Consider the following 25,916-nt stretch of genomic DNA (forward strand, 5'->3'; position numbering starts at 1 on the left):
ATGTCGTCCATGTATGCAAGTGCCTTGAGTTGTTCTGTGCACCCTGGGAGTGTGTAGCCGGTGATGTCTGTGTTTGTCCTGATTTTGTGTAAGAGTGGTTCCAGGCAGTGTATGTACAGTAGTGCAGAAAGTGGGCAACCCTGTCTAACCCCTGAGTGTATGGGAAAGTGTTCTGTAGTGTGTCCATTAACCAATATTTTTGCTGTGTTGTTTTGATAGATGATGTGTATCCATTTTCTAAGACCAAGAGGGAGGTTCATTGCCTCCAGGACCTTAAACATGTAGCTATGGCCCACTCTGTCGAAGGCCTTCTCCTGATCTAGATTAAACATGCAAAAAGGTTTTGACCGTTCGACAGAGTGGGCCATGATGTCCCGAATGAGCACCAGGTTATCGGCGGTCGACCTCTCCGGGACCCCGCAAGCCTGGTCCGGACCCACGACCTGAGGGGTAGTCTCCTGGAGCCTGTACATGAGGGCCTTCGCCAAGAGCTTGTAGTCGGCCCCCAAGAGGTTTATAGGCCTCCAGTTTGTCAGGCTACGCTCATCACCCTTGCCCTTGTAAATAAGGGTGATGACGCTCTCTGTCATCGAGGGGGCCAACCGGCCCTCACTGTACACCGCGGAGAGCACCGATGTTAAATCTACCTTGAGGTGTTCCCAAAAGGTTTGGTAGTACTCGGCCGGGAGCCCGTCGGGACCCGGAGTTTTGCCGGTGTTCAGGCCTTTCACCACGTGGGTGAGCTCCTCCACGGACAGACTCTCCTCCTCCTCCTCCTCCTCTCCTTCTCCTGCCCGGGGTGCTATGGCTGGGATGTCCTGTAGGTATGTGTCCACCATGTGCTCATCCATGTGCTTTGTGCTATACAGATCAGTGTAGAATGCCCTGATGTGGTTGTGTATATTCTGTTCACCCGTGATGATTTGTCCTGTGTTGTCCAGTAATGTCTGTATGTGATTCTTTTTGTTCTTGATCTTCCTAAAAAAGTAACGGGTGCATTTTTCATTTTGTTCTAGGTGTTGAATTCTGCTTTGATGTCTAATTTTTTCCTGTTCCTGTCTATAGAGTGCTGAGAGGTTGTGTTTGGCCTGTGTGATTTCTTGTGCGACCTGGAATCCCTGTGCCTGTAGTGCTGCTAGTCGTTGGAGTGTGCTGTGCAATTTTTTTGTTTGTTCCCTCCTTTTCTGTGCCTGCCTGCGTCCTGCCGTGATGAAGTAACCCTTAGTGCGTGTCTTGACCATTTCCCACCATTCTACGGGTGACGTGAAGAGTTCCTTGAGTGATGCCCATTCTTGTAGTCTATTGATGTATGCCTGTTTTATTGCTTTGTCCTCTAGTAGTGATGTGTTTAGTTTCCAGATTCCTCTCCCCCTGTGTGTTTGTGCTGGTGTTGTAATCTGGATGGTGAGTGCTTTGTGATCTGAAAAGAAGACTGTTTGTGCTGTGATGTTCTGTGATTGTATCTGATGGCTCAGAAGGAGGAGGTCTATCCGGGAAAAGGATTTGCCACAGGAACTCACCCACGTGTAGCGTGGCACCAGGTCCCGACCGGCGTCAGTGAGGGAGTAGTCCGCTATGACTGACGCCAGCTCCCGACTCGAGCGGTCCCTCCACGGCCGGCTCCGATCCTCATCCCTCAGGGCACAGTTGAAGTCCCCTGCCATCACGACGGGGAGGTTTCCCAAAAGGATTGGACGCAGCTTGGGGAAAAAGGCTGTGCGCTCATTTTGGTTTGCGGGTGCATAAACATTAATAACCTTAAAGTGAAAATTGTTATAAACAAGTTCAACTGCTAAAATCCTTCCTGCCTCCACCACTTTTTTCCGGGTTATCTTGACTGAGTTATTCTTGATTAATATTGCCACCCCATCTGCACGTGCCACACTCGAACCCGACCACACCGAATCCCCTATGGCCCATTCATTCTGATAATCTATGTAATCTGTTAAAAAGGGGATTCTACACTCTTGTAAACATAAAATGTCTGTGTTTTGTGTTGTGAGGAATGCCATGACGTCTGCCCTTTTCTTATTGTTCTGAATACTGCGTACGTTTAATGTGAGGATGTTTAATGTGCTCATGATTGTTGTTGTAGTGGTAACTAGTGCAATGACAGTGGTGTATGTATGGTACTGCGTCCAATCCATAGCTGATCACGGGAGGTGATATTTACTTCTGCCCTTTCCCTGTTCTAGATTCTGGAGGACCCCCCCCGGGTGGATTGGAGGAGGACCTGGCGGGCAGAGTGGTGAGGGGTGTGGCTGGCTTACCGGCTCTCGACGCACCCAGGGCTGCCTGCGAAGCGTGCACTGGTCCAGCTGTGTCCGGGCGGGTGTCAATGTAAAGTTTGGTGAGTCGGAGTGTTTCCCTAGATACGCGTGTCTGTGGGGGTGGTCGTGTCTGTGGGTGTTGTAATTTGACCGTCCTGTCTATAACTTCTCCCCATATATAGTCCAGTTCAGGTGCGTCGTCTTTGTCAGGTGTGCTGTGTGAAGTTCTGGGTCTGGTGGGTTCGCCCTGGGTGAACCGCCTTCGTGATCACGGTATCTCCCCTGCCAGGTAAGTATGAGTTGGAATCCGCAAGGGATGGGCCGGACCGCTAGGTGGTACGTTGCACAGTTACGGTTTCTGAGTATTCGGCTAGCAGCCCGTCAAGTCACAATGTCTAGCCGGTTCAAAAGTCTGATTTGCGCTCTTGCGGCTAGCCGCATAAACGATGGCAACCTTTTCATTCATGTACTTCTTTTTTTTCATGTGTTTATTATTTTGGCGTTTTCCCACCGCATTTCAAGGACGACTTTCTGTTTCCCCACAATGCAACAGTGTACATTGCCCTCAACCGCAAACAGAGCGCATTTCTGTCGCGGTGATGTCACGTCGAACACCAAGCCAGAGCCCTGCCGAAATGCGACACCTAAATGGACAAGTGACCGTGTGCAAGATGCGACGTGAGTTCCAAACGGTTCGTCGGGTGTGCTTGAAAATGGCCTCAAATTAAAGCTGACAGTCTGCACTTGAACTTGGTTGTCGTTGTGTCCTTTCAAACTGAAATCGCTAGAGCGCAGAACCAAAAGAAGAAAAACACGTGCCACTGTCCAATGAAGTGCGGCGCTCACTGTAACTCGGCAATCCTGCTTCATGATAGGCTACAGATGTGTAAGGAAAATGTGCGGTACTCTTGGTGTGAAGTGAATTTGCATTGCACTGATTTAGCCTGTGTTGTGTCTAAAATAGCGCCGTACGTAATGAATTTGGATGCTAGCCTTGTTCCTTTGCAATGCGCTGCCCAAGTGTCTGGGTAAGACATGAGAAGCATAAACGGGTAATAGACTAAACGATATAGCACTGTGCGCGACGTGTTTTGAACGTTGTGAAACAGCAGCGCCTGTCCAAAAGCATAGTGAAAAAAGCTTACAGCACCTGGTATTCCCAGGCGGTCTCCCATCCAAGTACTAACCGGGCCCGACCCTGCTTAGCTTCCGAGATCAGGCGTATTCAGAGTGGTATGGCCGTAAGCGAAGGAAAGGCAGCACAAGGGGGTATTTGCACATTAATCGAGTCTATCGTTTGACCACGTGACCAGGGGAGAGCGCGAACGCAGTCCCCCACTAGCAGAAATTATGCAGTCGAGATTCCCACATTTGAGGAATTCGCAGGGGTCAACACAGCCGGAGTGCAATGGCCGAGCCTCGCCCTGGGTGAACCGCCTTCGTGATCACGGTATCTCCCCTGCCAGGTAAGTATGAGTTGGAATCCGCAAGGGATGGGCCGGACCGCTAGGTGGTACGCTGCACAGTTACGGTTTCTGAGTATTCGGCTAGCAGCCCGTCAAGTCACAATGTCTAGCCGGTTCAAAAGTCTGATTTGCGCTCTTGCGGCTAGCCGCATAAACGATGGCAACCTTTTCATTCATGTACTTCTTTTTTTTTCATGTGTTTATTATTTTGGCGTTTTCCCACCGCATTTCAAGGACGACTTTCTGTTTCCCCACAATGCAACAGTGTACATCGCCCTCAACCGCAAACAGAGCGCATTTCAGTCGCGGTGATGTCACGTCGAACACCAAGCCAGAGCCCTGCCGAAATGCGACACCTAAATGGACAAGTGACCGTGTGCAAGATGCGACGTGAGTTCCAAACGGTTCGTCGGGTGTGCTTGAAAATGGCCTCAAATTAAAGCTGACAGTCTGCACTTGAACTTGGTTGTCGTTGTGTCCTTTCAAACTGAAATCGCTAGAGCGCAGAACCAAAAGAAGAAAAACACGTGCCACTGTCCAATGAAGTGCGGCGCTCACTGTAACTCGGCAATCCTGCTTCATGATAGGCTACAGACGTGTAAGGAAAATGTGCGGTACTCTTGGTGTGAAGTGAATTTGCATTGCACTGATTTAGCCTGTGTTGTGTCTAAAATAGCGCCGTACGTAATGAATTTGGATGCTAGCCTTGTTCCTTTGCAATGCGCTGCCCAAGTGTCTGGGTAAGACATGAGAAGCATAAACGGGTAATAGACTAAACGATATAGCACTGTGCGCGACGTGTTTTGAACGTTGTGAAACAGCAGCGCCTGTCCAAAAGCATAGTGAAAAAAGCTTACAGCACCTGGTATTCCCAGGCGGTCTCCCATCCAAGTACTAACCGGGCCCGACCCTGCTTAGCTTCCGAGATCGGGCGTATTCAGAGTGGTATGGCCGTAAGCGAAGGAAAGGCAGCACAAGGGGGTATTTGCACATTAATCGAGTCTATCGTTTGACCACGTGATCAGGGGAGAGCGCGAACGCAGTCCCCCACTAGCAGAAATTATACAGTCGAGATTCCCACATTTGAGGAATTCGCAGGGGTCAACACAGCCGGAGTGCAATGGCCGAGCCTCGCCCTGGGTGAACCGCCTTCGTGATCACGGTATCTCCCCTGCCAGGTAAGTATGAATTGGAATCCGCAAGGGATGGGCCGGACCGCTAGGTGGTACGTTGCACAGTTACGGTTTCTGAGTATTCGGCTAGCAGCCCGTCAAGTCACAATGTCTAGCCGGTTCAAAAGTCTGATTTGCGCTCTTGCGGCTAGCCGCATAAACGATGGCAACCTTTTCATTCATGTACTTCTTTTTTTTTCATGTGTTTATTATTTTGGCGTTTTCCCACCGCATTTCAAGGACGACTTTCTGTTTCCCCACAATGCAACAGTGTACATTGCCCTCAACCGCAAACAGAGCGCATTTCAGTCGCGGTGATGTCACGTCGAACACCAAGCCAGAGCCCTGCCGAAATGCGACACCTAAATGGACAAGTGACCGTGTGCAAGATGCGACGTGAGTTCCAAACGGTTCGTCGGGTGTGCTTGAAAATGGCCTCAAATTAAAGCTGACAGTCTGCACTTGAACTTGGTTGTCGTTGTGTCCTTTCAAACTGAAATCGCTAGAGCGCAGAACCAAAAGAAGAAAAACACGTGCCACTGTCCAATGAAGTGCGGCGCTCACTGTAACTCGGCAATCCTGCTTCATGATAGGCTACAGACGTGTAAGGAAAATGTGCGGTACTCTTGGTGTGAAGTGAATTTGCATTGCACTGATTTAGCCTGTGTTGTGTCTAAAATAGCGCCGTACGTAATGAATTTGGATGCTAGCCTTGTTCCTTTGCAATGCGCTGCCCAAGTGTCTGGGTAAGACATGAGAAGCATAAACGGGTAATAGACTAAACGATATAGCACTGTGCGCGACGTGTTTTGAACGTTGTGAAACAGCAGCGCCTGTCCAAAAGCATAGTGAAAAAAGCTTACAGCACCTGGTATTCCCAGGCGGTCTCCCATCCAAGTACTAACCGGGCCCGACCCTGCTTAGCTTCCAAGATCGGGCGTATTCAGAGTGGTATGGCCGTAAGCGAAGGAAAGGCAGCACAAGGGGGTATTTGCACATTAATCGAGTCTATCGTTTGACCACGTGATCAGGGGAGAGCGCGAACGCAGTCCCCCACTAGCAGAAATTATGCAGTCGAGATTCCCACATTTGAGGAATTCGCAGGGGTCAACACAGCCGGAGTGCAATGGCCGAGCCTCGCCCTGGGTGAACCGCCTTCGTGATCACGGTATCTCCCCTGCCAGGTAAGTATGAGTTGGAATCCGCAAGGGATGGGCCGGACCGCTAGGTGGTACGGTGCACAGTTACGGTTTCTGAGTATTCGGCTAGCAGCCCGTCAAGTCACAATGTCTAGCCGGTTCAAAAGTCTGATTTGCGCTCTTGCGGCTAGCCGCATAAACGATGGCAACCTTTTCATTCATGTACTTCTTTTTTTTTCATGTGTTTATTATTTTGGCGTTTTCCCACCGCATTTCAAGGACGACTTTCTGTTTCCCCACAATGCAACAGTGTACATCGCCCTCAACCGCAAACAGAGCGCATTTCAGTCGCGGTGATGTCACGTCGAACACCAAGCCAGAGCCCTGCCGAAATGCGACACCTAAATGGACAAGTGACCGTGTGCAAGATGCGACGTGAGTTCCAAACGGTTCGTCGGGTGTGCTTGAAAATGGCCTCAAATTAAAGCTGACAGTCTGCACTTGAACTTGGTTGTCGTTGTGTCCTTTCAAACTGAAATCGCTAGAGCGCAGAACCAAAAGAAGAAAAACACGTGCCACTGTCCAATGAAGTGCGGCGCTCACTGTAACTCGGCAATCCTGCTTCATGATAGGCTACAGACGTGTAAGGAAAATGTGCGGTACTCTTGGTGTGAAGTGAATTTGCATTGCACTGATTTAGCCTGTGTTGTGTCTAAAATAGCGCCGTACGTAATGAATTTGGATGCTAGCCTTGTTCCTTTGCAATGCGCTGCCCAAGTGTCTGGGTAAGACATGAGAAGCATAAACGGGTAATAGACTAAACGATATAGCACTGTGCGCGACGTGTTTTGAACGTTGTGAAACAGCAGCGCCTGTCCAAAAGCATAGTGAAAAAAGCTTACAGCACCTGGTATTCCCAGGCGGTCTCCCATCCAAGTACTAACCGGGCCCGACCCTGCTTAGCTTCCGAGATCGGGCGTATTCAGAGTGGTATGGCCGTAAGCGAAGGAAAGGCAGCACAAGGGGGTATTTGCACATTAATCGAGTCTATCGTTTGACCACGTGATCAGGGGAGAGCGCGAACGCAGTCCCCCACTAGCAGAAATTATACAGTCGAGATTCCCACATTTGAGGAATTCGCAGGGGTCAACACAGCCGGAGTGCAATGGCCGAGCCTCGCCCTGGGTGAACCGCCTTCGTGATCACGGTATCTCCCCTGCCAGGTAAGTATGAATTGGAATCCGCAAGGGATGGGCCGGACCGCTAGGTGGTACGTTGCACAGTTACGGTTTCTGAGTATTCGGCTAGCAGCCCGTCAAGTCACAATGTCTAGCCGGTTCAAAAGTCTGATTTGCGCTCTTGCGGCTAGCCGCATAAACGATGGCAACCTTTTCATTCATGTACTTCTTTTTTTTTCATGTGTTTATTATTTTGGCGTTTTCCCACCGCATTTCAAGGACGACTTTCTGTTTCCCCACAATGCAACAGTGTACATTGCCCTCAACCGCAAACAGAGCGCATTTCAGTCGCGGTGATGTCACGTCGAACACCAAGCCAGAGCCCTGCCGAAATGCGACACCTAAATGGACAAGTGACCGTGTGCAAGATGCGACGTGAGTTCCAAACGGTTCGTCGGGTGTGCTTGAAAATGGCCTCAAATTAAAGCTGACAGTCTGCACTTGAACTTGGTTGTCGTTGTGTCCTTTCAAACTGAAATCGCTAGAGCGCAGAACCAAAAGAAGAAAAACACGTGCCACTGTCCAATGAAGTGCGGCGCTCACTGTAACTCGGCAATCCTGCTTCATGATAGGCTACAGACGTGTAAGGAAAATGTGCGGTACTCTTGGTGTGAAGTGAATTTGCATTGCACTGATTTAGCCTGTGTTGTGTCTAAAATAGCGCCGTACGTAATGAATTTGGATGCTAGCCTTGTTCCTTTGCAATGCGCTGCCCAAGTGTCTGGGTAAGACATGAGAAGCATAAACGGGTAATAGACTAAACGATATAGCACTGTGCGCGACGTGTTTTGAACGTTGTGAAACAGCAGCGCCTGTCCAAAAGCATAGTGAAAAAAGCTTACAGCACCTGGTATTCCCAGGCGGTCTCCCATCCAAGTACTAACCGGGCCCGACCCTGCTTAGCTTCCAAGATCGGGCGTATTCAGAGTGGTATGGCCGTAAGCGAAGGAAAGGCAGCACAAGGGGGTATTTGCACATTAATCGAGTCTATCGTTTGACCACGTGATCAGGGGAGAGCGCGAACGCAGTCCCCCACTAGCAGAAATTATGCAGTCGAGATTCCCACATTTGAGGAATTCGCAGGGGTCAACACAGCCGGAGTGCAATGGCCGAGCCTCGCCCTGGGTGAACCGCCTTCGTGATCACGGTATCTCCCCTGCCAGGTAAGTATGAGTTGGAATCCGCAAGGGATGGGCCGGACCGCTAGGTGGTACGGTGCACAGTTACGGTTTCTGAGTATTCGGCTAGCAGCCCGTCAAGTCACAATGTCTAGCCGGTTCAAAAGTCTGATTTGCGCTCTTGCGGCTAGCCGCATAAACGATGGCAACCTTTTCATTCATGTACTTCTTTTTTTTTCATGTGTTTATTATTTTGGCGTTTTCCCACCGCATTTCAAGGACGACTTTCTGTTTCCCCACAATGCAACAGTGTACATCGCCCTCAACCGCAAACAGAGCGCATTTCAGTCGCGGTGATGTCACGTCGAACACCAAGCCAGAGCCCTGCCGAAATGCGACACCTAAATGGACAAGTGACCGTGTGCAAGATGCGACGTGAGTTCCAAACGGTTCGTCGGGTGTGCTTGAAAATGGCCTCAAATTAAAGCTGACAGTCTGCACTTGAACTTGGTTGTCGTTGTGTCCTTTCAAACTGAAATCGCTAGAGCGCAGAACCAAAAGAAGAAAAACACGTGCCACTGTCCAATGAAGTGCGGCGCTCACTGTAACTCGGCAATCCTGCTTCATGATAGGCTACAGACGTGTAAGGAAAATGTGCGGTACTCTTGGTGTGAAGTGAATTTGCATTGCACTGATTTAGCCTGTGTTGTGTCTAAAATAGCGCCGTACGTAATGAATTTGGATGCTAGCCTTGTTCCTTTGCAATGCGCTGCCCAAGTGTCTGGGTAAGACATGAGAAGCATAAACGGGTAATAGACTAAACGATATAGCACTGTGCGCGACGTGTTTTGAACGTTGTGAAACAGCAGCGCCTGTCCAAAAGCATAGTGAAAAAAGCTTACAGCACCTGGTATTCCCAGGCGGTCTCCCATCCAAGTACTAACCGGGCCCGACCCTGCTTAGCTTCCGAGATCAGGCGTATTCAGAGTGGTATGGCCGTAAGCGAAGGAAAGGCAGCACAAGGGGGTATTTGCACATTAATCGAGTCTATCGTTTGACCACGTGACCAGGGGAGAGCGCGAACGCAGTCCCCCACTAGCAGAAATTATGCAGTCGAGATTCCCACATTTGAGGAATTCGCAGGGGTCAACACAGCCGGAGTGCAATGGCCGAGCCTCGCCCTGGGTGAACCGCCTTCGTGATCACGGTATCTCCCCTGCCAGGTAAGTATGAGTTGGAATCCGCAAGGGATGGGCCGGACCGCTAGGTGGTACGTTGCACAGTTACGGTTTCTGAGTATTCGGCTAGCAGCCCGTCAAGTCACAATGTCTAGCCGGTTCAAAAGTCTGATTTGCGCTCTTGCGGCTAGCCGCATAAACGATGGCAACCTTTTCATTCATGTACTTCTTTTTTTTTCATGTGTTTATTATTTTGGCGTTTTCCCACCGCATTTCAAGGACGACTTTCTGTTTCCCCACAATGCAACAGTGTACATCGCCCTCAACCGCAAACAGAGCGCATTTCAGTCGCGGTGATGTCACGTCGAACACCAAGCCAGAGCCCTGCCGAAATGCGACACCTAAATGGACAAGTGACCGTGTGCAAGATGCGACGTGAGTTCCAAACGGTTCGTCGGGTGTGCTTGAAAATGGCCTCAAATTAAAGCTGACAGTCTGCACTTGAACTTGGTTGTCGTTGTGTCCTTTCAAACTGAAATCGCTAGAGCGCAGAACCAAAAGAAGAAAAACACGTGCCACTGTCCAATGAAGTGCGGCGCTCACTGTAACTCGGCAATCCTGCTTCATGATAGGCTACAGACGTGTAAGGAAAATGTGCGGTACTCTTGGTGTGAAGTGAATTTGCATTGCACTGATTTAGCCTGTGTTGTGTCTAAAATAGCGCCGTACGTAATGAATTTGGATGCTAGCCTTGTTCCTTTGCAATGCGCTGCCCAAGTGTCTGGGTAAGACATGAGAAGCATAAACGGGTAATAGACTAAACGATATAGCACTGTGCGCGACGTGTTTTGAACGTTGTGAAACAGCAGCGCCTGTCCAAAAGCATAGTGAAAAAAGCTTACAGCACCTGGTATTCCCAGGCGGTCTCCCATCCAAGTACTAACCGGGCCCGACCCTGCTTAGCTTCCGAGATCGGGCGTATTCAGAGTGGTATGGCCGTAAGCGAAGGAAAGGCAGCACAAGGGGGTATTTGCACATTAATCGAGTCTATCGTTTGACCACGTGATCAGGGGAGAGCGCGAACGCAGTCCCCCACTAGCAGAAATTATACAGTCGAGATTCCCACATTTGAGGAATTCGCAGGGGTCAACACAGCCGGAGTGCAATGGCCGAGCCTCGCCCTGGGTGAACCGCCTTCGTGATCACGGTATCTCCCCTGCCAGGTAAGTATGAATTGGAATCCGCAAGGGATGGGCCGGACCGCTAGGTGGTACGTTGCACAGTTACGGTTTCTGAGTATTCGGCTAGCAGCCCGTCAAGTCACAATGTCTAGCCGGTTCAAAAGTCTGATTTGCGCTCTTGCGGCTAGCCGCATAAACGATGGCAACCTTTTCATTCATGTACTTCTTTTTTTTTCATGTGTTTATTATTTTGGCGTTTTCCCACCGCATTTCAAGGACGACTTTCTGTTTCCCCACAATGCAACAGTGTACATTGCCCTCAACCGCAAACAGAGCGCATTTCAGTCGCGGTGATGTCACGTCGAACACCAAGCCAGAGCCCTGCCGAAATGCGACACCTAAATGGACAAGTGACCGTGTGCAAGATGCGACGTGAGTTCCAAACGGTTCGTCGGGTGTGCTTGAAAATGGCCTCAAATTAAAGCTGACAGTCTGCACTTGAACTTGGTTGTCGTTGTGTCCTTTCAAACTGAAATCGCTAGAGCGCAGAACCAAAAGAAGAAAAACACGTGCCACTGTCCAATGAAGTGCGGCGCTCACTGTAACTCGGCAATCCTGCTTCATGATAGGCTACAGACGTGTAAGGAAAATGTGCGGTACTCTTGGTGTGAAGTGAATTTGCATTGCACTGATTTAGCCTGTGTTGTGTCTAAAATAGCGCCGTACGTAATGAATTTGGATGCTAGCCTTGTTCCTTTGCAATGCGCTGCCCAAGTGTCTGGGTAAGACATGAGAAGCATAAACGGGTAATAGACTAAACGATATAGCACTGTGCGCGACGTGTTTTGAACGTTGTGAAACAGCAGCGCCTGTCCAAAAGCATAGTGAAAAAAGCTTACAGCACCTGGTATTCCCAGGCGGTCTCCCATCCAAGTACTAACCGGGCCCGACCCTGCTTAGCTTCCAAGATCGGGCGTATTCAGAGTGGTATGGCCGTAAGCGAAGGAAAGGCAGCACAAGGGGGTATTTGCACATTAATCGAGTCTATCGTTTGACCACGTGATCAGGGGAGAGCGCGAACGCAGTCCCCCACTAGCAGAAATTATGCAGTCGAGATTCCCACATTTGAGGAATTCGCAGGGGTCAACACAGCCGGAGTGCAATGGCCGAGCCTCGCCCTGGGTGAACCGCCTTCGTGATCACGGTATCTCCCCTGCCAGGTAAGTATGAGTTGGAATCCGCAAGGGATGGGCCGGACCGCTAGGTGGTACGGTGCACAGTTACGGTTTCTGAGTATTCGGCTAGCAGCCCGTCAAGTCACAATGTCTAGCCGGTTCAAAAGTCTGATTTGCGCTCTTGCGGCTAGCCGCATAAACGATGGCAACCTTTTCATTCATGTACTTCTTTTTTTTTCATGTGTTTATTATTTTGGCGTTTTCCCACCGCATTTCAAGGACGACTTTCTGTTTCCCCACAATGCAACAGTGTACATCGCCCTCAACCGCAAACAGAGCGCATTTCAGTCGCGGTGATGTCACGTCGAACACCAAGCCAGAGCCCTGCCGAAATGCGACACCTAAATGGACAAGTGACCGTGTGCAAGATGCGACGTGAGTTCCAAACGGTTCGTCGGGTGTGCTTGAAAATGGCCTCAAATTAAAGCTGACAGTCTGCACTTGAACTTGGTTGTCGTTGTGTCCTTTCAAACTGAAATCGCTAGAGCGCAGAACCAAAAGAAGAAAAACACGTGCCACTGTCCAATGAAGTGCGGCGCTCACTGTAACTCGGCAATCCTGCTTCATGATAGGCTACAGACGTGTAAGGAAAATGTGCGGTACTCTTGGTGTGAAGTGAATTTGCATTGCACTGATTTAGCCTGTGTTGTGTCTAAAATAGCGCCGTACGTAATGAATTTGGATGCTAGCCTTGTTCCTTTGCAATGCGCTGCCCAAGTGTCTGGGTAAGACATGAGAAGCATAAACGGGTAATAGACTAAACGATATAGCACTGTGCGCGACGTGTTTTGAACGTTGTGAAACAGCAGCGCCTGTCCAAAAGCATAGTGAAAAAAGCTTACAGCACCTGGTATTCCCAGGCGGTCTCCCATCCAAGTACTAACCGGGCCCGACCCTGCTTAGCTTCCGAGATCAGGCGTATTCAGAGTGGTATGGCCGTAAGCGAAGGAAAGGCAGCACAAGGGGGTATTTGCACATTAATCGAGTCTATCGTTTGACCACGTGACCAGGGGAGAGCGCGAACGCAGTCCCCCACTAGCAGAAATTATGCAGTCGAGATTCCCACATTTGAGGAATTCGCAGGGGTCAACACAGCCGGAGTGCAATGGCCGAGCCTCGCCCTGGGTGAACCGCCTTCGTGATCACGGTATCTCCCCTGCCAGGTAAGTATGAGTTGGAATCCGCAAGGGATGGGCCGGACCGCTAGGTGGTACGTTGCACAGTTACGGTTTCTGAGTATTCGGCTAGCAGCCCGTCAAGTCACAATGTCTAGCCGGTTCAAAAGTCTGATTTGCGCTCTTGCGGCTAGCCGCATAAACGATGGCAACCTTTTCATTCATGTACTTCTTTTTTTTTCATGTGTTTATTATTTTGGCGTTTTCCCACCGCATTTCAAGGACGACTTTCTGTTTCCCCACAATGCAACAGTGTACATCGCCCTCAACCGCAAACAGAGCGCATTTCAGTCGCGGTGATGTCACGTCGAACACCAAGCCAGAGCCCTGCCGAAATGCGACACCTAAATGGACAAGTGACCGTGTGCAAGATGCGACGTGAGTTCCAAACGGTTCGTCGGGTGTGCTTGAAAATGGCCTCAAATTAAAGCTGACAGTCTGCACTTGAACTTGGTTGTCGTTGTGTCCTTTCAAACTGAAATCGCTAGAGCGCAGAACCAAAAGAAGAAAAACACGTGCCACTGTCCAATGAAGTGCGGCGCTCACTGTAACTCGGCAATCCTGCTTCATGATAGGCTACAGACGTGTAAGGAAAATGTGCGGTACTCTTGGTGTGAAGTGAATTTGCATTGCACTGATTTAGCCTGTGTTGTGTCTAAAATAGCGCCGTACGTAATGAATTTGGATGCTAGCCTTGTTCCTTTGCAATGCGCTGCCCAAGTGTCTGGGTAAGACATGAGAAGCATAAACGGGTAATAGACTAAACGATATAGCACTGTGCGCGACGTGTTTTGAACGTTGTGAAACAGCAGCGCCTGTCCAAAAGCATAATGAAAAAAGCTTACAGCACCTGGTATTCCCAGGCGGTCTCCCATCCAAGTACTAACCGGGCCCGACCCTGCTTAGCTTCCGAGATCAGGCGTATTCAGAGTGGTATGGCCGTAAGCGAAGGAAAGGCAGCACAAGGGGGTATTTGCACATTAATCGAGTCTATCGTTTGACCACGTGACCAGGGGAGAGCGCGAACGCAGTCCCCCACTAGCAGAAATTATGCAGTCGAGATTCCCACATTTGAGGAATTCGCAGGGGTCAACACAGCCGGAGTGCAATGGCCGAGCCTCGCCCTGGGTGAACCGCCTTCGTGATCACGGTATCTCCCCTGCCAGGTAAGTATGAGTTGGAATCCGCAAGGGATGGGCCGGACCGCTAGGTGGTACGTTGCACAGTTACGGTTTCTGAGTATTCGGCTAGCAGCCCGTCAAGTCACAATGTCTAGCCGGTTCAAAAGTCTGATTTGCGCTCTTGCGGCTAGCCGCATAAACGATGGCAACCTTTTCATTCATGTACTTCTTTTTTTTTCATGTGTTTATTATTTTGGCGTTTTCCCACCGCATTTCAAGGACGACTTTCTGTTTCCCCACAATGCAACAGTGTACATCGCCCTCAACCGCAAACAGAGCGCATTTCAGTCGCGGTGATGTCACGTCGAACACCAAGCCAGAGCCCTGCCGAAATGCGACACCTAAATGGACAAGTGACCGTGTGCAAGATGCGACGTGAGTTCCAAACGGTTCGTCGGGTGTGCTTGAAAATGGCCTCAAATTAAAGCTGACAGTCTGCACTTGAACTTGGTTGTCGTTGTGTCCTTTCAAACTGAAATCGCTAGAGCGCAGAACCAAAAGAAGAAAAACACGTGCCACTGTCCAATGAAGTGCGGCGCTCACTGTAACTCGGCAATCCTGCTTCATGATAGGCTACAGACGTGTAAGGAAAATGTGCGGTACTCTTGGTGTGAAGTGAATTTGCATTGCACTGATTTAGCCTGTGTTGTGTCTAAAATAGCGCCGTACGTAATGAATTTGGATGCTAGCCTTGTTCCTTTGCAATGCGCTGCCCAAGTGTCTGGGTAAGACATGAGAAGCATAAACGGGTAATAGACTAAACGATATAGCACTGTGCGCGACGTGTTTTGAACGTTGTGAAACAGCAGCGCCTGTCCAAAAGCATAGTGAAAAAAGCTTACAGCACCTGGTATTCCCAGGCGGTCTCCCATCCAAGTACTAACCGGGCCCGACCCTGCTTAGCTTCCGAGATCGGGCGTATTCAGAGTGGTATGGCCGTAAGCGAAGGAAAGGCAGCACAAGGGGGTATTTGCACATTAATCGAGTCTATCGTTTGACCACGTGATCAGGGGAGAGCGCGAACGCAGTCCCCCACTAGCAGAAATTATACAGTCGAGATTCCCACATTTGAGGAATTCGCAGGGGTCAACACAGCCGGAGTGCAATGGCCGAGCCTCGCCCTGGGTGAACCGCCTTCGTGATCACGGTATCTCCCCTGCCAGGTAAGTATGAATTGGAATCCGCAAGGGATGGGCCGGACCGCTAGGTGGTACGGTGCACAGTTACGGTTTCTGAGTATTCGGCTAGCAGCCCGTCAAGTCACAATGTCTAGCCGGTTCAAAAGTCTGATTTGCGCTCTTGCGGCTAGCCGCATAAACGATGGCAACCTTTTCATTCATGTACTTCTTTTTTTTTCATGTGTTTATTATTTTGGCGTTTTCCCACCGCATTTCAAGGACGACTTTCTGTTTCCCCACAATGCAACAGTGTACATCGCCCTCAACCGCAAACAGAGCGCATTTCAGTCGCGGTGATGTCACGTCGAACACCAAGCCAGAGCCCTGCCGAAATGCGACACCTAAATGGACAAGTGACCGTGTGCAAGATGCGACGTGAGTTCCAAACGGTTCGTCGGGTGTGCTTGAAAATGGCCTCAAATTAAAGCTGACAGTCTGCACTTGAACTTGGTTGTCGTTGTGTCCTTTCAAACTGAAATCGCTAGAGCGCAGAACCAAAAGAAGAAAAACACGTGCCACTGTCCAATGAAGTGCGGCGCTCACTGTAACTCGGCAATCCTGCTTCATGATAGGCTACAGACGTGTAAGGAAAATGTGCGGTACTCTTGGTGTGAAGTGAATTTGCATTGCACTGATTTAGCCTGTGTTGTGTCTAAAATAGCGCCGTACGTAATGAATTTGGATGCTAGCCTTGTTCCTTTGCAATGCGCTGCCCAAGTGTCTGGGTAAGACATGAGAAGCATAAACGGGTAATAGACTAAACGATATAGCACTGTGCGCGACGTGTTTTGAACGTTGTGAAACAGCAGCGCCTGTCCAAAAGCATAGTGAAAAAAGCTTACAGCACCTGGTATTCCCAGGCGGTCTCCCATCCAAGTACTAACCGGGCCCGACCCTGCTTAGCTTCCGAGATCAGGCGTATTCAGAGTGGTATGGCCGTAAGCGAAGGAAAGGCAGCACAAGGGGGTATTTGCACATTAATCGAGTCTATCGTTTGACCACGTGACCAGGGGAGAGCGCGAACGCAGTCCCCCACTAGCAGAAATTATGCAGTCGAGATTCCCACATTTGAGGAATTCGCAGGGGTCAACACAGCCGGAGTGCAATGGCCGAGCCTCGCCCTGGGTGAACCGCCTTCGTGATCACGGTATCTCCCCTGCCAGGTAAGTATGAGTTGGAATCCGCAAGGGATGGGCCGGACCGCTAGGTGGTACGTTGCACAGTTACGGTTTCTGAGTATTCGGCTAGCAGCCCGTCAAGTCACAATGTCTAGCCGGTTCAAAAGTCTGATTTGCGCTCTTGCGGCTAGCCGCATAAACGATGGCAACCTTTTCATTCATGTACTTCTTTTTTTTTCATGTGTTTATTATTTTGGCGTTTTCCCACCGCATTTCAAGGACGACTTTCTGTTTCCCCACAATGCAACAGTGTACATCGCCCTCAACCGCAAACAGAGCGCATTTCAGTCGCGGTGATGTCACGTCGAACACCAAGCCAGAGCCCTGCCGAAATGCGACACCTAAATGGACAAGTGACCGTGTGCAAGATGCGACGTGAGTTCCAAACGGTTCGTCGGGTGTGCTTGAAAATGGCCTCAAATTAAAGCTGACAGTCTGCACTTGAACTTGGTTGTCGTTGTGTCCTTTCAAACTGAAATCGCTAGAGCGCAGAACCAAAAGAAGAAAAACACGTGCCACTGTCCAATGAAGTGCGGCGCTCACTGTAACTCGGCAATCCTGCTTCATGATAGGCTACAGACGTGTAAGGAAAATGTGCGGTACTCTTGGTGTGAAGTGAATTTGCATTGCACTGATTTAGCCTGTGTTGTGTCTAAAATAGCGCCGTACGTAATGAATTTGGATGCTAGCCTTGTTCCTTTGCAATGCGCTGCCCAAGTGTCTGGGTAAGACATGAGAAGCATAAACGGGTAATAGACTAAACGATATAGCACTGTGCGCGACGTGTTTTGAACGTTGTGAAACAGCAGCGCCTGTCCAAAAGCATAATGAAAAAAGCTTACAGCACCTGGTATTCCCAGGCGGTCTCCCATCCAAGTACTAACCGGGCCCGACCCTGCTTAGCTTCCGAGATCAGGCGTATTCAGAGTGGTATGGCCGTAAGCGAAGGAAAGGCAGCACAAGGGGGTATTTGCACATTAATCGAGTCTATCGTTTGACCACGTGACCAGGGGAGAGCGCGAACGCAGTCCCCCACTAGCAGAAATTATGCAGTCGAGATTCCCACATTTGAGGAATTCGCAGGGGTCAACACAGCCGGAGTGCAATGGCCGAGCCTCGCCCTGGGTGAACCGCCTTCGTGATCACGGTATCTCCCCTGCCAGGTAAGTATGAGTTGGAATCCGCAAGGGATGGGCCGGACCGCTAGGTGGTACGTTGCACAGTTACGGTTTCTGAGTATTCGGCTAGCAGCCCGTCAAGTCACAATGTCTAGCCGGTTCAAAAGTCTGATTTGCGCTCTTGCGGCTAGCCGCATAAACGATGGCAACCTTTTCATTCATGTACTTCTTTTTTTTTCATGTGTTTATTATTTTGGCGTTTTCCCACCGCATTTCAAGGACGACTTTCTGTTTCCCCACAATGCAACAGTGTACATCGCCCTCAACCGCAAACAGAGCGCATTTCAGTCGCGGTGATGTCACGTCGAACACCAAGCCAGAGCCCTGCCGAAATGCGACACCTAAATGGACAAGTGACCGTGTGCAAGATGCGACGTGAGTTCCAAACGGTTCGTCGGGTGTGCTTGAAAATGGCCTCAAATTAAAGCTGACAGTCTGCACTTGAACTTGGTTGTCGTTGTGTCCTTTCAAACTGAAATCGCTAGAGCGCAGAACCAAAAGAAGAAAAACACGTGCCACTGTCCAATGAAGTGCGGCGCTCACTGTAACTCGGCAATCCTGCTTCATGATAGGCTACAGACGTGTAAGGAAAATGTGCGGTACTCTTGGTGTGAAGTGAATTTGCATTGCACTGATTTAGCCTGTGTTGTGTCTAAAATAGCGCCGTACGTAATGAATTTGGATGCTAGCCTTGTTCCTTTGCAATGCGCTGCCCAAGTGTCTGGGTAAGACATGAGAAGCATAAACGGGTAATAGACTAAACGATATAGCACTGTGCGCGACGTGTTTTGAACGTTGTGAAACAGCAGCGCCTGTCCAAAAGCATAGTGAAAAAAGCTTACAGCACCTGGTATTCCCAGGCGGTCTCCCATCCAAGTACTAACCGGGCCCGACCCTGCTTAGCTTCCGAGATCGGGCGTATTCAGAGTGGTATGGCCGTAAGCGAAGGAAAGGCAGCACAAGGGGGTATTTGCACATTAATCGAGTCTATCGTTTGACCACGTGATCAGGGGAGAGCGCGAACGCAGTCCCCCACTAGCAGAAATTATACAGTCGAGATTCCCACATTTGAGGAATTCGCAGGGGTCAACACAGCCGGAGTGCAATGGCCGAGCCTCGCCCTGGGTGAACCGCCTTCGTGATCACGGTATCTCCCCTGCCAGGTAAGTATGAATTGGAATCCGCAAGGGATGGGCCGGACCGCTAGGTGGTACGTTGCACAGTTACGGTTTCTGAGTATTCGGCTAGCAGCCCGTCAAGTCACAATGTCTAGCCGGTTCAAAAGTCTGATTTGCGCTCTTGCGGCTAGCCGCATAAACGATGGCAACCTTTTCATTCATGTACTTCTTTTTTTTTCATGTGTTTATTATTTTGGCGTTTTCCCACCGCATTTCAAGGACGACTTTCTGTTTCCCCACAATGCAACAGTGTACATTGCCCTCAACCGCAAACAGAGCGCATTTCAGTCGCGGTGATGTCACGTCGAACACCAAGCCAGAGCCCTGCCGAAATGCGACACCTAAATGGACAAGTGACCGTGTGCAAGATGCGACGTGAGTTCCAAACGGTTCGTCGGGTGTGCTTGAAAATGGCCTCAAATTAAAGCTGACAGTCTGCACTTGAACTTGGTTGTCGTTGTGTCCTTTCAAACTGAAATCGCTAGAGCGCAGAACCAAAAGAAGAAAAACACGTGCCACTGTCCAATGAAGTGCGGCGCTCACTGTAACTCGGCAATCCTGCTTCATGATAGGCTACAGACGTGTAAGGAAAATGTGCGGTACTCTTGGTGTGAAGTGAATTTGCATTGCACTGATTTAGCCTGTGTTGTGTCTAAAATAGCGCCGTACGTAATGAATTTGGATGCTAGCCTTGTTCCTTTGCAATGCGCTGCCCAAGTGTCTGGGTAAGACATGAGAAGCATAAACGGGTAATAGACTAAACGATATAGCACTGTGCGCGACGTGTTTTGAACGTTGTGAAACAGCAGCGCCTGTCCAAAAGCATAGTGAAAAAAGCTTACAGCACCTGGTATTCCCAGGCGGTCTCCCATCCAAGTACTAACCGGGCCCGACCCTGCTTAGCTTCCAAGATCGGGCGTATTCAGAGTGGTATGGCCGTAAGCGAAGGAAAGGCAGCACAAGGGGGTATTTGCACATTAATCGAGTCTATCGTTTGACCACGTGATCAGGGGAGAGCGCGAACGCAGTCCCCCACTAGCAGAAATTATGCAGTCGAGATTCCCACATTTGAGGAATTCGCAGGGGTCAACACAGCCGGAGTGCAATGGCCGAGCCTCGCCCTGGGTGAACCGCCTTCGTGATCACGGTATCTCCCCTGCCAGGTAAGTATGAGTTGGAATCCGCAAGGGATGGGCCGGACCGCTAGGTGGTACGGTGCACAGTTACGGTTTCTGAGTATTCGGCTAGCAGCCCGTCAAGTCACAATGTCTAGCCGGTTCAAAAGTCTGATTTGCGCTCTTGCGGCTAGCCGCATAAACGATGGCAACCTTTTCATTCATGTACTTCTTTTTTTTTCATGTGTTTATTATTTTGGCGTTTTCCCACCGCATTTCAAGGACGACTTTCTGTTTCCCCACAATGCAACAGTGTACATCGCCCTCAACCGCAAACAGAGCGCATTTCAGTCGCGGTGATGTCACGTCGAACACCAAGCCAGAGCCCTGCCGAAATGCGACACCTAAATGGACAAGTGACCGTGTGCAAGATGCGACGTGAGTTCCAAACGGTTCGTCGGGTGTGCTTGAAAATGGCCTCAAATTAAAGCTGACAGTCTGCACTTGAACTTGGTTGTCGTTGTGTCCTTTCAAACTGAAATCGCTAGAGCGCAGAACCAAAAGAAGAAAAACACGTGCCACTGTCCAATGAAGTGCGGCGCTCACTGTAACTCGGCAATCCTGCTTCATGATAGGCTACAGACGTGTAAGGAAAATGTGCGGTACTCTTGGTGTGAAGTGAATTTGCATTGCACTGATTTAGCCTGTGTTGTGTCTAAAATAGCGCCGTACGTAATGAATTTGGATGCTAGCCTTGTTCCTTTGCAATGCGCTGCCCAAGTGTCTGGGTAAGACATGAGAAGCATAAACGGGTAATAGACTAAACGATATAGCACTGTGCGCGACGTGTTTTGAACGTTGTGAAACAGCAGCGCCTGTCCAAAAGCATAGTGAAAAAAGCTTACAGCACCTGGTATTCCCAGGCGGTCTCCCATCCAAGTACTAACCGGGCCCGACCCTGCTTAGCTTCCGAGATCAGGCGTATTCAGAGTGGTATGGCCGTAAGCGAAGGAAAGGCAGCACAAGGGGGTATTTGCACATTAATCGAGTCTATCGTTTGACCACGTGACCAGGGGAGAGCGCGAACGCAGTCCCCCACTAGCAGAAATTATGCAGTCGAGATTCCCACATTTGAGGAATTCGCAGGGGTCAACACAGCCGGAGTGCAATGGCCGAGCCTCGCCCTGGGTGAACCGCCTTCGTGATCACGGTATCTCCCCTGCCAGGTAAGTATGAGTTGGAATCCGCAAGGGATGGGCCGGACCGCTAGGTGGTACGTTGCACAGTTACGGTTTCTGAGTATTCGGCTAGCAGCCCGTCAAGTCACAATGTCTAGCCGGTTCAAAAGTCTGATTTGCGCTCTTGCGGCTAGCCGCATAAACGATGGCAACCTTTTCATTCATGTACTTCTTTTTTTTTCATGTGTTTATTATTTTGGCGTTTTCCCACCGCATTTCAAGGACGACTTTCTGTTTCCCCACAATGCAACAGTGTACATCGCCCTCAACCGCAAACAGAGCGCATTTCAGTCGCGGTGATGTCACGTCGAACACCAAGCCAGAGCCCTGCCGAAATGCGACACCTAAATGGACAAGTGACCGTGTGCAAGATGCGACGTGAGTTCCAAACGGTTCGTCGGGTGTGCTTGAAAATGGCCTCAAATTAAAGCTGACAGTCTGCACTTGAACTTGGTTGTCGTTGTGTCCTTTCAAACTGAAATCGCTAGAGCGCAGAACCAAAAGAAGAAAAACACGTGCCACTGTCCAATGAAGTGCGGCGCTCACTGTAACTCGGCAATCCTGCTTCATGATAGGCTACAGACGTGTAAGGAAAATGTGCGGTACTCTTGGTGTGAAGTGAATTTGCATTGCACTGATTTAGCCTGTGTTGTGTCTAAAATAGCGCCGTACGTAATGAATTTGGATGCTAGCCTTGTTCCTTTGCAATGCGCTGCCCAAGTGTCTGGGTAAGACATGAGAAGCATAAACGGGTAATAGACTAAACGATATAGCACTGTGCGCGACGTGTTTTGAACGTTGTGAAACAGCAGCGCCTGTCCAAAAGCATAGTGAAAAAAGCTTACAGCACCTGGTATTCCCAGGCGGTCTCCCATCCAAGTACTAACCGGGCCCGACCCTGCTTAGCTTCCGAGATCAGGCGTATTCAGAGTGGTATGGCCGTAAGCGAAGGAAAGGCAGCACAAGGGGGTATTTGCACATTAATCGAGTCTATCGTTTGACCACGTGACCAGGGGAGAGCGCGAACGCAGTCCCCCACTAGCAGAAATTATGCAGTCGAGATTCCCACATTTGAGGAATTCGCAGGGGTCAACACAGCCGGAGTGCAATGGCCGAGCCTCGCCCTGGGTGAACCGCCTTCGTGATCACGGTATCTCCCCTGCCAGGTAAGTATGAGTTGGAATCCGCAAGGGATGGGCCGGACCGCTAGGTGGTACGTTGCACAGTTACGGTTTCTGAGTATTCGGCTAGCAGCCCGTCAAGTCACAATGTCTAGCCGGTTCAAAAGTCTGATTTGCGCTCTTGCGGCTAGCCGCATAAACGATGGCAACCTTTTCATTCATGTACTTCTTTTTTTTTCATGTGTTTATTATTTTGGCGTTTTCCCACCGCATTTCAAGGACGACTTTCTGTTTCCCCACAATGCAACAGTGTACATCGCCCTCAACCGCAAACAGAGCGCATTTCAGTCGCGGTGATGTCACGTCGAACACCAAGCCAGAGCCCTGCCGAAATGCGACACCTAAATGGACAAGTGACCGTGTGCAAGATGCGACGTGAGTTCCAAACGGTTCGTCGGGTGTGCTTGAAAATGGCCTCAAATTAAAGCTGACAGTCTGCACTTGAACTTGGTTGTCGTTGTGTCCTTTCAAACTGAAATCGCTAGAGCGCAGAACCAAAAGAAGAAAAACACGTGCCACTGTCCAATGAAGTGCGGCGCTCACTGTAACTCGGCAATCCTGCTTCATGATAGGCTACAGACGTGTAAGGAAAATGTGCGGTACTCTTGGTGTGAAGTGAATTTGCATTGCACTGATTTAGCCTGTGTTGTGTCTAAAATAGCGCCGTACGTAATGAATTTGGATGCTAGCCTTGTTCCTTTGCAATGCGCTGCCCAAGTGTCTGGGTAAGACATGAGAAGCATAAACGGGTAATAGACTAAACGATATAGCACTGTGCGCGACGTGTTTTGAACGTTGTGAAACAGCAGCGCCTGTCCAAAAGCATAATGAAAAAAGCTTACAGCACCTGGTATTCCCAGGCGGTCTCCCATCCAAGTACTAACCGGGCCCGACCCTGCTTAGCTTCCGAGATCAGGCGTATTCAGAGTGGTATGGCCGTAAGCGAAGGAAAGGCAGCACAAGGGGGTATTTGCACATTAATCGAGTCTATCGTTTGACCACGTGACCAGGGGAGAGCGCGAACGCAGTCCCCCACTAGCAGAAATTATGCAGTCGAGATTCCCACATTTGAGGAATTCGCAGGGGTCAACACAGCCGGAGTGCAATGGCCGAGCCTCGCCCTGGGTGAACCGCCTTCGTGATCACGGTATCTCCCCTGCCAGGTAAGTATGAGTTGGAATCCGCAAGGGATGGGCCGGACCGCTAGGTGGTACGTTGCACAGTTACGGTTTCTGAGTATTCGGCTAGCAGCCCGTCAAGTCACAATGTCTAGCCGGTTCAAAAGTCTGATTTGCGCTCTTGCGGCTAGCCGCATAAACGATGGCAACCTTTTCATTCATGTACTTCTTTTTTTTTCATGTGTTTATTATTTTGGCGTTTTCCCACTGCATTTCAAGGACGACTTTCTGTTTCCCCACAATGCAACAGTGTACATTGCCCTCAACCGCAAACAGAGCGCATTTCAGTCGCGGTGATGTCACGTCGAACACCAAGCCAGAGCCCTGCCGAAATGCGACACCTAAATGGACAAGTGACCGTGTGCAAGATGCGACGTGAGTTCCAAACGGTTCGTCGGGTGTGCTTGAAAATGGCCTCAAATTAAAGCTGACAGTCTGCACTTGAACTTGGTTGTCGTTGTGTCCTTTCAAACTGAAATCGCTAGAGCGCAGAACCAAAAGAAGAAAAACACGTGCCACTGTCCAATGAAGTGCGGCGCTCACTGTAACTCGGCAATCCTGCTTCATGATAGGCTACAGACGTGTAAGGAAAATGTGCGGTACTCTTGGTGTGAAGTGAATTTGCATTGCACTGATTTAGCCTGTGTTGTGTCTAAAATAGCGCCGTACGTAATGAATTTGGATGCTAGCCTTGTTCCTTTGCAATGCGCTGCCCAAGTGTCTGGGTAAGACATGAGAAGCATAAACGGGTAATAGACTAAACGATATAGCACTGTGCGCGACGTGTTTTGAACGTTGTGAAACAGCAGCGCCTGTCCAAAAGCATAGTGAAAAAAGCTTACAGCACCTGGTATTCCCAGGCGGTCTCCCATCCAAGTACTAACCGGGCCCGACCCTGCTTAGCTTCCGAGATCAGGCGTATTCAGAGTGGTATGGCCGTAAGCGAAGGAAAGGCAGCACAAGGGGGTATTTGCACATTAATCGAGTCTATCGTTTGACCACGTGATCAGGGGAGAGCGCGAACGCAGTCCCCCACTAGCAGAAATTATGCAGTCGAGATTCCCACATTTGAGGAATTCGCAGGGGTCAACACAGCCGGAGTGCAATGGCCGAGCCTCGCCCTGGGTGAACCGCCTTCGTGATCACGGTATCTCCCCTGCCAGGTAAGTATGAGTTGGAATCCGCAAGGGATGGGCCGGACCGCTAGGTGGTACGTTGCACAGTTACGGTTTCTGAGTATTCGGCTAGCAGCCCGTCAAGTCACAATGTCTAGCCGGTTCAAAAGTCTGATTTGCGCTCTTGCGGCTAGCCGCATAAACGATGGCAACCTTTTCATTCATGTACTTCTTTTTTTTTCATGTGTTTATTATTTTGGCGTTTTCCCACCGCATTTCAAGGACGACTTTCTGTTTCCCCACAATGCAACAGTGTACATCGCCCTCAACCGCAAACAGAGCGCATTTCAGTCGCGGTGATGTCACGTCGAACACCAAGCCAGAGCCCTGCCGAAATGCGACACCTAAATGGACAAGTGACCGTGTGCAAGATGCGACGTGAGTTCCAAACGGTTCGTCGGGTGTGCTTGAAAATGGCCTCAAATTAAAGCTGACAGTCTGCACTTGAACTTGGTTGTCGTTGTGTCCTTTCAAACTGAAATCGCTAGAGCGCAGAACCAAAAGAAGAAAAACACGTGCCACTGTCCAATGAAGTGCGGCGCTCACTGTAACTCGGCAATCCTGCTTCATGATAGGCTACAGACGTGTAAGGAAAATGTGCGGTACTCTTGGTGTGAAGTGAATTTGCATTGCACTGATTTAGCCTGTGTTGTGTCTAAAATAGCGCCGTACGTAATGAATTTGGATGCTAGCCTTGTTCCTTTGCAATGCGCTGCCCAAGTGTCTGGGTAAGACATGAGAAGCATAAACGGGTAATAGACTAAACGATATAGCACTGTGCGCGACGTGTTTTGAACGTTGTGAAACAGCAGCGCCTGTCCAAAAGCATAGTGAAAAAAGCTTACAGCACCTGGTATTCCCAGGCGGTCTCCCATCCAAGTACTAACCGGGCCCGACCCTGCTTAGCTTCCGAGATCGGGCGTATTCAGAGTGGTATGGCCGTAAGCGAAGGAAAGGCAGCACA

At 49.8% G+C, this 25,916-nt stretch overlaps 19 non-coding genes and 20 pseudogenes across 19 annotated transcripts; all 39 read right to left on the minus strand.

Moving 5' to 3' along the window:
• Positions 1-3,408: 3,408 nt before the first annotated feature.
• LOC133117445 (5S ribosomal RNA) lies at positions 3,409-3,517 on the minus strand (annotated as a pseudogene).
• Positions 3,518-3,580: 63 nt separating this feature from the next.
• Positions 3,581-3,744, minus strand: LOC133117607 (U1 spliceosomal RNA). The gene has a single exon (XR_009706152.1). It is a non-coding gene; the product is annotated as a U1 spliceosomal RNA (small nuclear RNA).
• Positions 3,745-4,586: 842 nt separating this feature from the next.
• LOC133117323 (5S ribosomal RNA) lies at positions 4,587-4,695 on the minus strand (annotated as a pseudogene).
• A 63-nt stretch (positions 4,696-4,758) lies between these two features.
• LOC133117766 (U1 spliceosomal RNA) lies at positions 4,759-4,922 on the minus strand. The gene has a single exon (XR_009706305.1). It is a non-coding gene; the product is annotated as a U1 spliceosomal RNA (small nuclear RNA).
• Positions 4,923-5,764: 842 nt separating this feature from the next.
• On the minus strand, positions 5,765-5,873 carry LOC133117492 (5S ribosomal RNA; annotated as a pseudogene).
• Positions 5,874-5,936: 63 nt separating this feature from the next.
• LOC133117608 (U1 spliceosomal RNA) lies at positions 5,937-6,100 on the minus strand. The gene has a single exon (XR_009706153.1). It is a non-coding gene; the product is annotated as a U1 spliceosomal RNA (small nuclear RNA).
• An 842-nt stretch (positions 6,101-6,942) lies between these two features.
• On the minus strand, positions 6,943-7,051 carry LOC133117324 (5S ribosomal RNA; annotated as a pseudogene).
• Positions 7,052-7,114: 63 nt separating this feature from the next.
• LOC133117767 (U1 spliceosomal RNA) lies at positions 7,115-7,278 on the minus strand. Its single transcript, XR_009706306.1, has one exon. It is a non-coding gene; the product is annotated as a U1 spliceosomal RNA (small nuclear RNA).
• An 842-nt stretch (positions 7,279-8,120) lies between these two features.
• Positions 8,121-8,229, minus strand: LOC133117493 (5S ribosomal RNA; annotated as a pseudogene).
• Positions 8,230-8,292: 63 nt separating this feature from the next.
• LOC133117610 (U1 spliceosomal RNA) lies at positions 8,293-8,456 on the minus strand. The gene has a single exon (XR_009706155.1). It is a non-coding gene; the product is annotated as a U1 spliceosomal RNA (small nuclear RNA).
• An 842-nt stretch (positions 8,457-9,298) lies between these two features.
• Positions 9,299-9,407, minus strand: LOC133117446 (5S ribosomal RNA; annotated as a pseudogene).
• Positions 9,408-9,470: 63 nt separating this feature from the next.
• LOC133117611 (U1 spliceosomal RNA) lies at positions 9,471-9,634 on the minus strand. The gene has a single exon (XR_009706156.1). It is a non-coding gene; the product is annotated as a U1 spliceosomal RNA (small nuclear RNA).
• Positions 9,635-10,476: 842 nt separating this feature from the next.
• LOC133117325 (5S ribosomal RNA) lies at positions 10,477-10,585 on the minus strand (annotated as a pseudogene).
• Positions 10,586-10,648: 63 nt separating this feature from the next.
• Positions 10,649-10,812, minus strand: LOC133117768 (U1 spliceosomal RNA). Its single transcript, XR_009706307.1, has one exon. It is a non-coding gene; the product is annotated as a U1 spliceosomal RNA (small nuclear RNA).
• An 842-nt stretch (positions 10,813-11,654) lies between these two features.
• On the minus strand, positions 11,655-11,763 carry LOC133117494 (5S ribosomal RNA; annotated as a pseudogene).
• A 63-nt stretch (positions 11,764-11,826) lies between these two features.
• Positions 11,827-11,990, minus strand: LOC133117612 (U1 spliceosomal RNA). Its single transcript, XR_009706157.1, has one exon. It is a non-coding gene; the product is annotated as a U1 spliceosomal RNA (small nuclear RNA).
• An 842-nt stretch (positions 11,991-12,832) lies between these two features.
• On the minus strand, positions 12,833-12,941 carry LOC133117448 (5S ribosomal RNA; annotated as a pseudogene).
• Positions 12,942-13,004: 63 nt separating this feature from the next.
• On the minus strand, positions 13,005-13,168 carry LOC133117613 (U1 spliceosomal RNA). The gene has a single exon (XR_009706158.1). It is a non-coding gene; the product is annotated as a U1 spliceosomal RNA (small nuclear RNA).
• An 842-nt stretch (positions 13,169-14,010) lies between these two features.
• LOC133117449 (5S ribosomal RNA) lies at positions 14,011-14,119 on the minus strand (annotated as a pseudogene).
• Positions 14,120-14,182: 63 nt separating this feature from the next.
• LOC133117614 (U1 spliceosomal RNA) lies at positions 14,183-14,346 on the minus strand. The gene has a single exon (XR_009706159.1). It is a non-coding gene; the product is annotated as a U1 spliceosomal RNA (small nuclear RNA).
• Positions 14,347-15,188: 842 nt separating this feature from the next.
• On the minus strand, positions 15,189-15,297 carry LOC133117327 (5S ribosomal RNA; annotated as a pseudogene).
• Positions 15,298-15,360: 63 nt separating this feature from the next.
• LOC133117769 (U1 spliceosomal RNA) lies at positions 15,361-15,524 on the minus strand. The gene has a single exon (XR_009706308.1). It is a non-coding gene; the product is annotated as a U1 spliceosomal RNA (small nuclear RNA).
• Positions 15,525-16,366: 842 nt separating this feature from the next.
• LOC133117450 (5S ribosomal RNA) lies at positions 16,367-16,475 on the minus strand (annotated as a pseudogene).
• Positions 16,476-16,538: 63 nt separating this feature from the next.
• LOC133117616 (U1 spliceosomal RNA) lies at positions 16,539-16,702 on the minus strand. The gene has a single exon (XR_009706161.1). It is a non-coding gene; the product is annotated as a U1 spliceosomal RNA (small nuclear RNA).
• Positions 16,703-17,544: 842 nt separating this feature from the next.
• LOC133117451 (5S ribosomal RNA) lies at positions 17,545-17,653 on the minus strand (annotated as a pseudogene).
• A 63-nt stretch (positions 17,654-17,716) lies between these two features.
• Positions 17,717-17,880, minus strand: LOC133117617 (U1 spliceosomal RNA). Its single transcript, XR_009706162.1, has one exon. It is a non-coding gene; the product is annotated as a U1 spliceosomal RNA (small nuclear RNA).
• Positions 17,881-18,722: 842 nt separating this feature from the next.
• Positions 18,723-18,831, minus strand: LOC133117328 (5S ribosomal RNA; annotated as a pseudogene).
• Positions 18,832-18,894: 63 nt separating this feature from the next.
• Positions 18,895-19,058, minus strand: LOC133117770 (U1 spliceosomal RNA). Its single transcript, XR_009706309.1, has one exon. It is a non-coding gene; the product is annotated as a U1 spliceosomal RNA (small nuclear RNA).
• An 842-nt stretch (positions 19,059-19,900) lies between these two features.
• LOC133117495 (5S ribosomal RNA) lies at positions 19,901-20,009 on the minus strand (annotated as a pseudogene).
• Positions 20,010-20,072: 63 nt separating this feature from the next.
• LOC133117618 (U1 spliceosomal RNA) lies at positions 20,073-20,236 on the minus strand. The gene has a single exon (XR_009706163.1). It is a non-coding gene; the product is annotated as a U1 spliceosomal RNA (small nuclear RNA).
• An 842-nt stretch (positions 20,237-21,078) lies between these two features.
• LOC133117452 (5S ribosomal RNA) lies at positions 21,079-21,187 on the minus strand (annotated as a pseudogene).
• Positions 21,188-21,250: 63 nt separating this feature from the next.
• On the minus strand, positions 21,251-21,414 carry LOC133117619 (U1 spliceosomal RNA). The gene has a single exon (XR_009706164.1). It is a non-coding gene; the product is annotated as a U1 spliceosomal RNA (small nuclear RNA).
• Positions 21,415-22,256: 842 nt separating this feature from the next.
• On the minus strand, positions 22,257-22,365 carry LOC133117453 (5S ribosomal RNA; annotated as a pseudogene).
• Positions 22,366-22,428: 63 nt separating this feature from the next.
• Positions 22,429-22,592, minus strand: LOC133117620 (U1 spliceosomal RNA). The gene has a single exon (XR_009706165.1). It is a non-coding gene; the product is annotated as a U1 spliceosomal RNA (small nuclear RNA).
• An 842-nt stretch (positions 22,593-23,434) lies between these two features.
• LOC133117455 (5S ribosomal RNA) lies at positions 23,435-23,543 on the minus strand (annotated as a pseudogene).
• Positions 23,544-23,606: 63 nt separating this feature from the next.
• On the minus strand, positions 23,607-23,770 carry LOC133117621 (U1 spliceosomal RNA). Its single transcript, XR_009706166.1, has one exon. It is a non-coding gene; the product is annotated as a U1 spliceosomal RNA (small nuclear RNA).
• An 842-nt stretch (positions 23,771-24,612) lies between these two features.
• On the minus strand, positions 24,613-24,721 carry LOC133117456 (5S ribosomal RNA; annotated as a pseudogene).
• Positions 24,722-24,784: 63 nt separating this feature from the next.
• Positions 24,785-24,948, minus strand: LOC133117622 (U1 spliceosomal RNA). Its single transcript, XR_009706167.1, has one exon. It is a non-coding gene; the product is annotated as a U1 spliceosomal RNA (small nuclear RNA).
• Positions 24,949-25,790: 842 nt separating this feature from the next.
• LOC133117329 (5S ribosomal RNA) lies at positions 25,791-25,899 on the minus strand (annotated as a pseudogene).
• Between the last annotated feature and the right edge of the window lie 17 nt (positions 25,900-25,916).

Source organism: Conger conger, chromosome 17, assembly GCF_963514075.1.
Source record: "Conger conger chromosome 17, fConCon1.1, whole genome shotgun sequence".
Lineage (NCBI taxonomy): Eukaryota > Metazoa > Chordata > Actinopteri > Anguilliformes > Congridae > Conger > Conger conger.